Here is an 11,461-nt window from a genome sequence, read left to right as displayed (position 1 = left end):
AAAACCCAAATGAAAGCATTGACTGATCAACTGAGTGCTTATTAAGAAAACGAGCAACACTAGATCCCAGGTCTTCTTTCTGTTTAACTGGAATGTGAGGCACCTTACGATGATGCCTCCTGAAGGTTTAGTCCTAGGTTGGCTGATTGTACAGTTATTGAAGTTAACTTGAGCTACACATTACTCGCCTACTGTTCTCCACATGCATCAGAGAAACAACAACACATTTTGTGGCACCTTAAAGATTAACAAATTCACGGTAGTGTCAATTTTCACGGCTCCAGATCCCACCTGGTCAGAAGCATGAAGTGAGGAACTTAGTAGCTGCATCAGTTGCAAGAATTCAGGCCCATGAAAGAATATGCTACAATGGATTTGCTATTATTGAAGGATTCCTAAAAACTCCTGGTTGTTTCTGCCAATGCGGCTACCAAACTGGAATGTAATTAGATATTTAAAAAGGTAAAGGGGCCCCTGACCATTAGGTCCAGTCGTGACCGACTCTGGGGTTGCTGTGCTCATCTCGCTTTATTGGCCAAGGGAGCTGGCATACAGCTTCCGGGTCATGTGGCCAGCATGACTAAGCCGCTTCTGGTGAACCAGAGCAGCGCACGGAAACACCATTTACCTTCCCGCCGGAGTGGTACCTATTTATCTACTTGCACTTTGACGTGCTTTCAAACTGCTAGGTTGACAGGAGCAGGGACCGAGCAATGGGAGCTCATGCTGTCACGGGGATTTGAACCGCCGACCTTCTGATCGTCAAGTCCTAGGCTCTGTGGTTTAACCCACAGCGCCAACCGTGTCCCTAATTAGATATTTACATAAATAATAATAATTATTTGATCAAGTTGTCTGATGTATAACATAATTTTGTGTTTTTACCGTATTTTAAAATGCATGCTCTGCTCACAGCATTCTAGATGGGGTAATGGAAGGAAAAAAGAGAAGGTAGCAATCACACAGATTTATTTTAAATCAAAAGATCAGTCTAACTTAGCTAGTTACACATTACCTGCTGGAGCAAAGGTTTGGGTTTCAGAATATGCACAGAGTTCCTTGCAGAAAATAGGTTTTGAGGAGAGGATATTTGGGCCCTTGATATAGAGGTTTCCAAGGAGACCAGGAATGAGAGTGAAACCTTTCTTAAAGCTGTCCTTTTATTGGAGATGGACTGTTGTCTTGACCCAGTCATGAAATCTGCTCCATTTCTGATAGGTCTGTGGTCTCTGTGGCCAGTGAGAAAATTGGTTAGCTCAACCACCATCTAATGACTCTCAACTCATATTACAACAAAGCTCACCAGTTTTGACCAGTTAGGCTGTGTAAATATTAAAAAAGGATTAACTGGGGGTATACAGGAAAAAAATCACTGCTTCAGAATTCACTATTCAGGATTCTGTTCAGATTTACTATTCAGGACTCACTGCAAGGGTGAGAAGTCTCCAGTGCTCTAGAGGACGCTATTCAACTACAAGAGAATGTAGGGATGTATCATAATCACCAAAAAAAATTTGTTAACCTATTATCTGCCCTTTAACCATTAAACAATTCACTAAATAAAGTTAAATATATTTGCCTACTACTAATATCTCAGTGTAGATGCCACATTGAGATAAACAGAAAAGAATAATATTTTATTTTTCCCTTCCCTGATAGAACCAAAAGGTAAGCTAGCATCCCCCTAACTCTGAGCCCTACCAATTAAAATTTGTCCTACCCATTCAAATCCCCCCACAATAATTTGATTAATTAACCATAATTAAATTTCCAAAGCATGGCATTCTAATTAATTGTGGAGACAAAGCAAGTACACAAATTTTAAATTATATCTTCATATTTATCCAAGTTATGTGTTTGTTGCATTGCATTTAATCCATATGTACAGTTCTTCATTTCTGAAATGATATTCTGGGGCTATTCTACATGTCTAGCATGGATGCATTTATGGTTAAGTACCAGGTAGTGTGAAACTGCCTACGAGAGACACTGATTCATCCAAGAAATTCACAGGAATCACCTTTATGGTGTCAGCCTGAAATCCTGCTTCTATCCTGGCCTTTCCACTTCTGCTTTCCAATGAAACTGAGCCTTGATTATCACCTCAGGATGTCATATGAGCTTCAGATGGCTATAAAAGGTTGTGAGCAAGTAAACTGCGTCTCACTCTAGTCTCGCATACCTTACCTCACTCAACATTTGGCATCAGACGTTGCCTTCCAGTGCCACAATGTCTTGCCTAGCGCAGCAGTTCTATTAAACTGATTTAAAAGCTGTCAAATACAGGGCCTGTGCTTTTTAAATAAAGGTACTCTGTGGGTGGTGCTGTGGGTTAACCCCCAGAGCCTAGGACTTGCCGATCAGAAGGTGAGCTCCCGTTGCTCGGTCCCAGCTCCTGCCAACCTAGCAGTTCAAAAGCATGCCAAAAAGTGCAAGTAGATAAATAGGTACCGCTCCAGCAGGAAGGTAAAGGGTGTTTCCATGCACTGCTCTGGTTTTGGTGTTCCATTGCACCAGAAGCGGCTTAGTCATGCTGGCCACATGACCTGGAAAAACTGCCTGCGGACAAACATTGGCTCCCTCGGCCAGTAAAGCGAGATGAGCGCTGCAACCCCAGACTGGACTTAACTGTCAGGGGTCCTTTACCTTTACCTTTTTTACTATTTCCTAGAGTGAGGCTGAAGCTGAGTAGTGCAGCAGCCTTCAGCGGTGATGCTCAGCAAATATTTCTCCTGTTCGAATGGGATGGTTTAATAGCAGTGTTCTTTTCACCTTTGGTCTGGATATTGATGCTGTAATAACTGTGCACATTTTATATTTTGCTTTATGGTGGGATGTTACCGGATGCTTAGCCATAAATATGATTGTATTTGCATGGTAAGGATGGAAGCCTGCTTGAGTGATCACACATCCCGTTTTAGCCATTAGCAGTACAATGAGACTCCGACACAGAAACCGCGACTCTGACTGGCAACACTACATCTTCATTCCTCTCTCTTGCAAAAAATGTAGTCATCGCTGCATAATTCACCAGAAGCTGACATAGCTGTTTTGTTGGGGGTCTGTCTTGGGAGACAATGGAGAAGTGCACCTTTGGGGGTGAAGTCAAAACATTGGTCAAACAGAATATTTTAGGATGTGCTGAAACAGGGACCCTCTTTTTCAAGAAACCTTGTGTGGCCTTAGGGACGCGGGTGGCGCTGTGGTCTAAACCATTGAGCCTCTTGGGCTTGCCAATCAGAAGGTCAGCAGTTTGAAACCCCATGACGGGGTGAGCCCCCGTTACTTGGTCCCAGCTCCTGCCCACCTAGCAGTTCGAAGCACATCAAAGTGCAAGTAGATAAATAGGTACTGCTCTGGTGGGAAGGTAAACAGTGTTTCTGTGCGCTGCTCTGGTTTGCCAGAAGCGGCTTAGTCCTGCTGGCCACATGACCCGGAAGCTGTACGCCAGCTCCCTCGGCCAGTAAAGTGAGATGAGTGCCGCAACCCCAGAGTTGGCCACAACTGGACCTAATGGTCAGGGGTCCCTTTACCTTTAAGCAGCTTTTAATCAATGTTTTCCACAATGTCACACAAATCCTCTTCTGCTTGGGGCATCGTGGGTGAAGGGCATTCTGTTTGCTCTTATTCCCCCTCAGTGACTTCATCACATTGCAAATCTGAATGGCTACATCGTGCTATGTTGTCATCAAGTTCTCTGCCTCATCCCTGGCCGCTGTGTACATGATCCCATGCGACTAATTCGGGAAGGAAGGAAAAGCAGTAGTCAGGAAAGAGAAGGCACTGAAGCTGCCCAAGTCTGGGAAAGCAATGATGCCAAGCAGGATCAAAACAAATTATTATTCATACAATTTAAAGTGTTCTGGGGGAAAATGTTACTCCATCAAAACTTAAAATTACTATGCAATAATCAAAAGTGGAAAATATTTCATGTAGCTCCAGAAAAAAAAGAGTTTATGAGTTTGTGTGCCTAAACCTCTGCAAACTAGAGCGACACAGCATAATTGCTGGCCTTTTGCTAAAATCACCCTACTCTAAACTCACAGTTGAATTTCGCTAGTGACCCTCTGAAGGGTCTTCAGTATCCATCTCCTGTGTGTGTTTTCCACCTCCAGTTCTGTGATTCTTCTGCTATTCTCACTATGAACAGAAAATCTGCTTGGTGCTGTAAGTCTTACTAAAACTGTCTCCACCTCAGTTTACTTGAGGCATCATTTTACCAGTTTGGATATCTGAAGAAGGAGGCTACTTTTAAACCACCAATGCCATCTGGAAATAGCTTTTCTGTTCCAAATAGCCGTGTCATTTGATTTATTACCCTGCCCAGCGCCCAATATAGAGCGGCACAGGTCATGACGGCTTAACTGTGGCAAACGCTCTCCAGCATTCAGGCCACCACCTAGCAGAGGGTGACAAGTTTAGCTCTGAGTGAGGATCATCTCCTCTTGCTTTGACATGTCCCTCACACTTCTGAGGTGCATCGTGGAGATCTAATTACAGGCCAACCGAAAGCAGGGACACGCAGCAACTTAATTGAGGGCGAAATGAATTAATTAGCGAAGCATCCGAGGATTCTCTCAGTGAGCGCACACAGGCCTCCGCAAGGTATCAGTTTCTTCTCCTTCCCCAAGTGCCACTCCATACATGCTTAAGTTGTGCAGGCAAGAGCCATCTGAAGGGAGTGATGAATCAGGGGGCCAGGACTTGTCTTCCTAATGCTGGGGGTTTCGGATCATTCCGAAGCCGTCTAATTTCCTTGCAATGTCTGCGAACTGCAGCATGGGTATTTTCAGCCTTCAAGAATACCAGTATCAGAAACAGAAATGGAGAAACAGCAGAGAGAGGTTCAAAATCAGGAGGGTTATTTCCTTTGCAGCTGTTTCTCTAGAATTAAATCTGTGGCCATGCTGTCAAATGTTAATCAGTGGTTTGTTCTTCCAAAATGTCACAGTCCCACACAACACAATGGACAGCTTATATTATTCACCTCCACTGCAACTTCAAATGACAGTTTGCAGCAAGTCTTATGTATAAACTCTTATAAACAGCACAAATACTCTTCTTATATCAACTTTTACCTCCAGTTACACACAAATGCCTGTCTTGCACTTTTCATTTCTCCTTTAGAATTATTCTCTTCTGCAAAATGAGCACCTCGACAAACAAGCAGTTATTCACCCACACCTAAAATCTTGTTCTTGCCAAAATAGCATTCTTCTGGAAGTTGCAATACAGTTGTGTAGACATGTAACAGGTCAGGGTCTGACAGAATTTGAAGTTGCTGGAACATGTAGGTTGAAATATTTGAATGTGTATTCAAATGTGTGCAACCTGGGCAAGTTGCAGGGTTTTATTCAATAGTTTATCATTTTGGCCATTCAAGGTCTGCAGAGGAAAAATAAAATCTCAGGAAGAGGAGCCAGAATAAAAGGCCAGAGGAATCCCCAGTCTCTGTCCGCCATTTTATTTTTTTACATTACCCTCTGTTCTTCCAGTCTCCCTCTCCCTGCCCCTCTCTCTGAGTGTGTAATGAGTAATCATATCAAATGCATTTTGAAAACACCTGGGTAAAACATCAAAAGATTTGCAGTAGAGATAGAAAGAGAAACTTGGGGTCTCTTCTTTCAGAAATACAAACCAATTAGCAATTCTCCAATGATTCAAGGTCCCTGTTAAATTTCAATACAGTTTTATTTCAAGGTCATTGCACTATGTTATAGTGTTTCTATTTTCCAATGAATTTTTATTTTATACATTGTACACAGTGCTGGATTTACGTATAAGCTAAACAAGCTACAGCTTAGGGCCCCACTCTCTTGGGGCCCCCAAAAAAATTTAAAGGAAAGAACCAACTGGATGTACATTTCCAAAATAAAAGATAAAAAACAAATAAAACGAAACCTACATATAGCAACAATGTTTTGTGTTGTGTAGGCTCCTATTTGTTATGTGCAAATGGCTTTAGATACCTATTAGGTCCATAAATTACCATATAGCATATATTCAACACAAAAAACAGTGACAATTTGTTGTTGACAAAGGACAGCTGGACATACAAAGGGCCCCATTACCTCCAGTAGTTTAGGACCTCATCAAACCTAAATCCAGCCCTGATTGTACAGGTATTTTTTATGTAAGGTAAGCCATTTGGAGACATATAGTGAAAAGTGGGGTATAGAACCACAGATAAACAAACAAATAAATATTTCTTCCTCGCCTCTGGTTGATACCTTTCCTAATCTGCGGTAGGCATTCTTGCTCAGCTTCTATTATTGTGGTTTTTAGTGATTTCAAACCTACCTCAAAGTTTCTTGACTCCTCTCCTTCAACTTCCTTTTAACTAATCCAGTTAATTCCCCCCTCCACCCCGAAATTTCCTCCTTTGATATCAAATGTCCCTCTGTTGGACCTTCTTGGCAATTTGCCCATGTCTATGCTGAGGCCGATAATGCTGTGTGTTTGCAATATGGGACTTTCCGCATTTAGATGTAGATAGAAGCATGCTTAATATATACCGTATTTTTCGCTCTATAAGACGCACCAGACCATAAGACGCACCTAGTTTTTGGAGGAGGAAAACAAGAAAAAAAATATTCTGAATCGCAGAAGCCAGAACAGCAAGAGGGATCGCTGCGCAGTGAAAGCAGCAATCCCTCTTGCTGTTCTGGCTTCTGGGATAGCTGCGCAGCCTGCATTCGCTCCATAAGACGCACACGCATTTCCCCTTACTTTTTAGGAGTGAAAAGGTGAGTCTTAGAGAGCAAAAAATACGGTACTTTTGGGGCCTGCTTTTACCATCCACGTTGATTCTGTTGAGAAAGAATGTTGGCACCTGTCTCTCTCAGAAGACCATGGAAGTACGTCAAACCGTTGGAGAGTTACAGCGCCTGCTGTGGCTGTAGAGATTGATATGGGAGAGACATGTTTGTAAAAATAGTAATTAATGCAAAATAATTGTTGTTGTTGTTGTTGCTGCTGTTGCTGTTCTCCTCCTCCTGTTTTTCCGCTCATGGAGTGGCTCAAATCAGAAAGAAGATACAAGATAGTTTAAAACAAAAATTGATATCAGCCAAAATATCCTTTTATTTTCATTTCATTTCACTTTTAATTTGCATGCTACCTTTGCATGCTTAATTTGTATGCTTTCTATATTACTATACACAAGGCAGTGTACAAGCTGAAGAAACAACAAAATAGACAGCAAAGATCACACACCTAACAGCAATCTGATCTAATACAAAAAGTCACAATAAAAGGATAACTTTAAAATAAACAACTTATAGCAAATAAAGCAATTTTCAACAATCCATTAGAATGTAACAGTAAACAGTAAAAATAAGTATCAGCAAATAATAATTAAACAGTTTACACTTAACAATTACAATGAAGAATTACTGGATTATCATCAATAAAAATAACGGCAAGTCACAGTTCCTTCTGGAACGGGAAACTCTGCTGTATTAGGAGGCAAGGAGGTAGGTAGACCGCCTAGGATGGGTACTTGAGGTTCACTGGAGAATGGTGCTATTTAATTTGTGTCCTTTTCATTGCTCTCTCACAGTTCCTCCACGCTCTTTGAGACCTGCTGGCTCTTGTGTATGCCTGTTCAGTTGTACGGTTAGGGCTTTGTAATGAAATACAAAGAGGTTCCTTCAGGAACGTCCACAACAGTTGCCTGCCACAGAACCATCATTCTTGCTGCAATCCAGGATAGCTGAATACACAAGAAGGGAACTTTCCCTCCCTCGTTTAAAACCTCTAATTTGCCCCTCTCGTTTCCCCACCTGCAGTCACTCTCTTCTGATAGCAAACAGCCTGCCAGAAGAGGCTTGTCTTATCAGATCAGATTTTGCTGGATGCCCCAAGAGACCAAAGTAACCTCTGCCCCATGTTGATGGATTGAATAAAGCCACTAATCGTTAAGTGAAAGTTATACTAGACATTGCTCAGTGGTTTGTGTGTGCAAAGGGGAGGGTGACAAGTAAAAGTAGTTTTCCAATGGCAAGGCTCGGAAGATTTTGCAACAAACAGCTGGCTATGAGACCCAACTGCTGATAGAATACATTAATTACTGTCGTCAAGGTTTTAGACACACTTGTGAATTGCTGGTAATACCAGCACGCTGGATTATCAGGGAAAAAAACCACCTTTCAAAACAGTGAGAAATGAAAATGAGTAATAATGATCTTAAATGAGATACGAGCTTGGAATTTCCTGCTGAAGGAGTTCTGTGAAGTTTTGCATTCCCAGTTGCCTTTTTGGCTACATTTCTGTCCACTTATCCTGATCATGCTGAACCAAAGGCTGTGATGAGCGCACAGAAAAGGCATGAAAAATGGACTTGGGCTCCTTTCCTACTGAAACCAAAGTTATCCCTGAACCATATAGTTACTATTGATTAAGACTTGGCTTTAAACAGAGCCTCCTGAGTTAAAATTGGTATGGTGGCCATAGCTGTCAACTTTCCCCTTTTCTTGCAAGGAATCCTATTCGGAATAAGGGAATTTCCCTTAAAAAAAGGGAAACGTTGACAGCTATGATGTTGGCTAGAGACATCGTTGCCTATGGTGGACACTTTTGTGGTTCCCCAAACCCAGTAAAACCTCCTTGATCAATAGTAGGATAAAATAAATATGTACATTGCCTCCGAATAATTTCCCCTTCTTGCCATTTTCAGCTCTTGCAAAAATAATTGTCCGCCCAGCCCTGGAATACTTGAGGGAGTAAGACAGCTGTCTTGCATCTAGCTGACTCCAGTGGATGAAACTAATTCATGGTTTAATGTACCAGGTACTCACTTTCATATGAGGTGGTCTTTTTGGGTCCAAACCCCACGCTTTCGGGATCGTCTGTTTTCTCAATTCCCACATTCTAATTACTGAGCTGCTGTCCCTAGTTACTGTCAGGGAAAGAGAAAAATGCAATTGAGTGTATCTGAGCGGCTGGGAAAGGGTGGGGGGCAGGACGGTATGTCAAACTTTCACATGAGATAAATGGGAGCTAATTTGTACAACTGGAAAGGCAAAGGTAGCATCAGAAAACAGAGGCCAACAGGTGACCAGATGTGTTGAAATGTATGGAAAGACATTTCTTCTAGGGGTTGTCGCTGCTTAGTGCTGCCCTACTGCCAAACACAGAGTCCTTGGAGAATGAACCAGACAGTTGACAGGTCAAGAACCCTGAGGAGCAAGCAGGTTCTCCTGGAAGCATCCCCTGGAGGGGCCTTCTGGTGGAGCGGTCAGAGGAGGAGGTGAAGCCATGTCCTTAGTCCTCAAAATTACCAGTACCAAAAGGCTGAGACAAAACACGTGCCTGTTGTTGCGCAGCTCAATGAGTAAGGGATCTGCTTGTGAGTAAGCAATCTTTGGAACCCCTTCACTACCAGCAGCTGTGATTAGCATTTGGTCTAAGAGGCCATAGGTTTCCCCTTTAAGCTTTCCAGTTGCTGGAAACAAGAGAGGTCTCTGGCTCCTTGTTCTTTGGAGTTTGGTTCCTTGCTCTTGAGTCTACCCCACCCCCTTGCTTGAACTCCCTGTGATATTGACCTTGGACTGTTACCTGACTTCATTTCTGGATTTGTTTTGGATTCAGACTGATGGACCTGTGCTTGACCTTGGCTTGTTGACTATGCTGCACCTTGATACCTGCCCACACGGGTAAGTGTTTTGGTAAAAGGCTTTTACCTCTTGGGATGAGCCCCCAGTCCCTGGGGGCACCCCCTAGAGCACAATGGGTGAGAAAAGCTGCCTCTGCCAAAATCCTCTCTTCTGCACAACTGTTTAAGCTGCAGGATCCTTGTCCTACTTGGGGTGGATCTTCACACTGGAAAACCCCGCTATAAATAAGTCAGAAATTTAATCGTTATAACAAGGGATGGGGGGAAGACTATGGAAAATCACATAAAATTTGTTTTGCTCTCCAACACCATTTGGTGTTGCATGTTTATAACGCATTCAAAACGTTTTTGACTAATGTAGCTGAGTCCCTGGGGTCTGTTGGACAAGTGGCTTACTAAGTCATAATTGTGGATATCCAGGCATTGCGCACTGGTTGCCTTCTTGAACATTGGTAATGTGAGACTATCTGCTAAATAGACAATAGGTATCTTCCCCCTCATTTCAGCATACCTTGATTTAGTAAACATTTTTGCTAGCAGAGCTGTTTAACGTGTCATCCTTTGCCCAGAAATTACCGAAAGGATTCATTAATGCCTTCTAAGGCTTCTCCTTCTACCTCCCAACCAGACAACAAGACACAGGGCAAAGGGAGGAAACCGAAAGGAGAGAGAAATGCGAGGATTCATGTGATTTAAAACAAGATTGTCTCAGTGTGGTTGCATTGATGGACTTGAAAGAGGAAGTTACCCAGGTTGATTGAACTGAGGACAGATACGGACTTCGAAATGGGACAGTAAAATTCAGGAAACTATGCAGGTAGAAAAGGAACTACAAGATCAGTTGCACAATTTGAAGAACCACCAGTGCAGGGGTGATGAACTTGTATGGATTTAGTGCAAAAGCGGAAGGGTTAAATATATTGATATCCTATATTTGCTTATTCCCATTGGGGAGTAAGTGGCACTGAACTCAAGGCAATTGACTTCTGAATAGACATGCAGATTGTTAATCGATTTCCTGTATTCCTGCCTGAGGAAAATAAATTTCTTGACCCTTAATGGAACACCTGCAGCAATGGAAAGAGGCCACAGGGTGGCACCGCCTCCCAGTCTCAGACGGAAGACACCTAATGCCACTATAGGTGGCACTATAGGACTGATGACATGTACGGTATATGGAGCAGGGAAATTCTAAAGCAGGAAGACAACCATATGATTGCAAATTGGGATCAGATAAAGCCCTCCACAAATGTCACACTCAGAGGTCTTGTTACTAGAAGGGGGAAACTCTATTACAAGCAACCATTCCCCTTCATGTTGATTGGTTTTAGATTATTGAAATCCTGGCTATGGGTAGATGAATATACCTGCCTTTGATCCATTTTATTTTTCCATTTGTTTGGCCAGGATTCTGTTCCATTCAATTCTTTAAAAAATTTTTTTAAAAAAATCTGCCAAAATATCTATCTTTCTTGGGAATTGTTCCCTGAATGCTACCATATACTGTCAAAGCAGTCATTATTTCCAGATGCTTTTTAATATTTATTGTAAGCCACCCAGACAATGCACTTGAAGGATAGGATAGATGAACGGATTGATTCACTTTGCAGGCAATCATATGTATGATTGACACTATTCCATTTCCCTCTTTTTAAGTACAGTGGTACCTCTGGTTAAGAACTTAATTCGTTCCGGAGGTCCATTCTTAACCTGAAACTCTTCTTAACCTGAAGCACCACTTTAGCTAATGGGGCCTCCCGCTGCTGCTGTGCGATTTGTGTTCTCATCCTGAAGTAAAGTTCTTAACCTGAGGAACTACTTCCAGGTTTGCTGAGTCTGTAACCC

The sequence above is a fragment of the Podarcis bocagei genome, assembly GCF_964188305.1.
Source record: "Podarcis bocagei genome assembly, chromosome: 17".
Taxonomy (NCBI): Eukaryota; Metazoa; Chordata; class Lepidosauria; order Squamata; family Lacertidae; genus Podarcis; species Podarcis bocagei.
The sequence above is the reverse complement of the archived record's forward strand: the minus strand, read 5'-3'. Positions refer to the sequence as shown.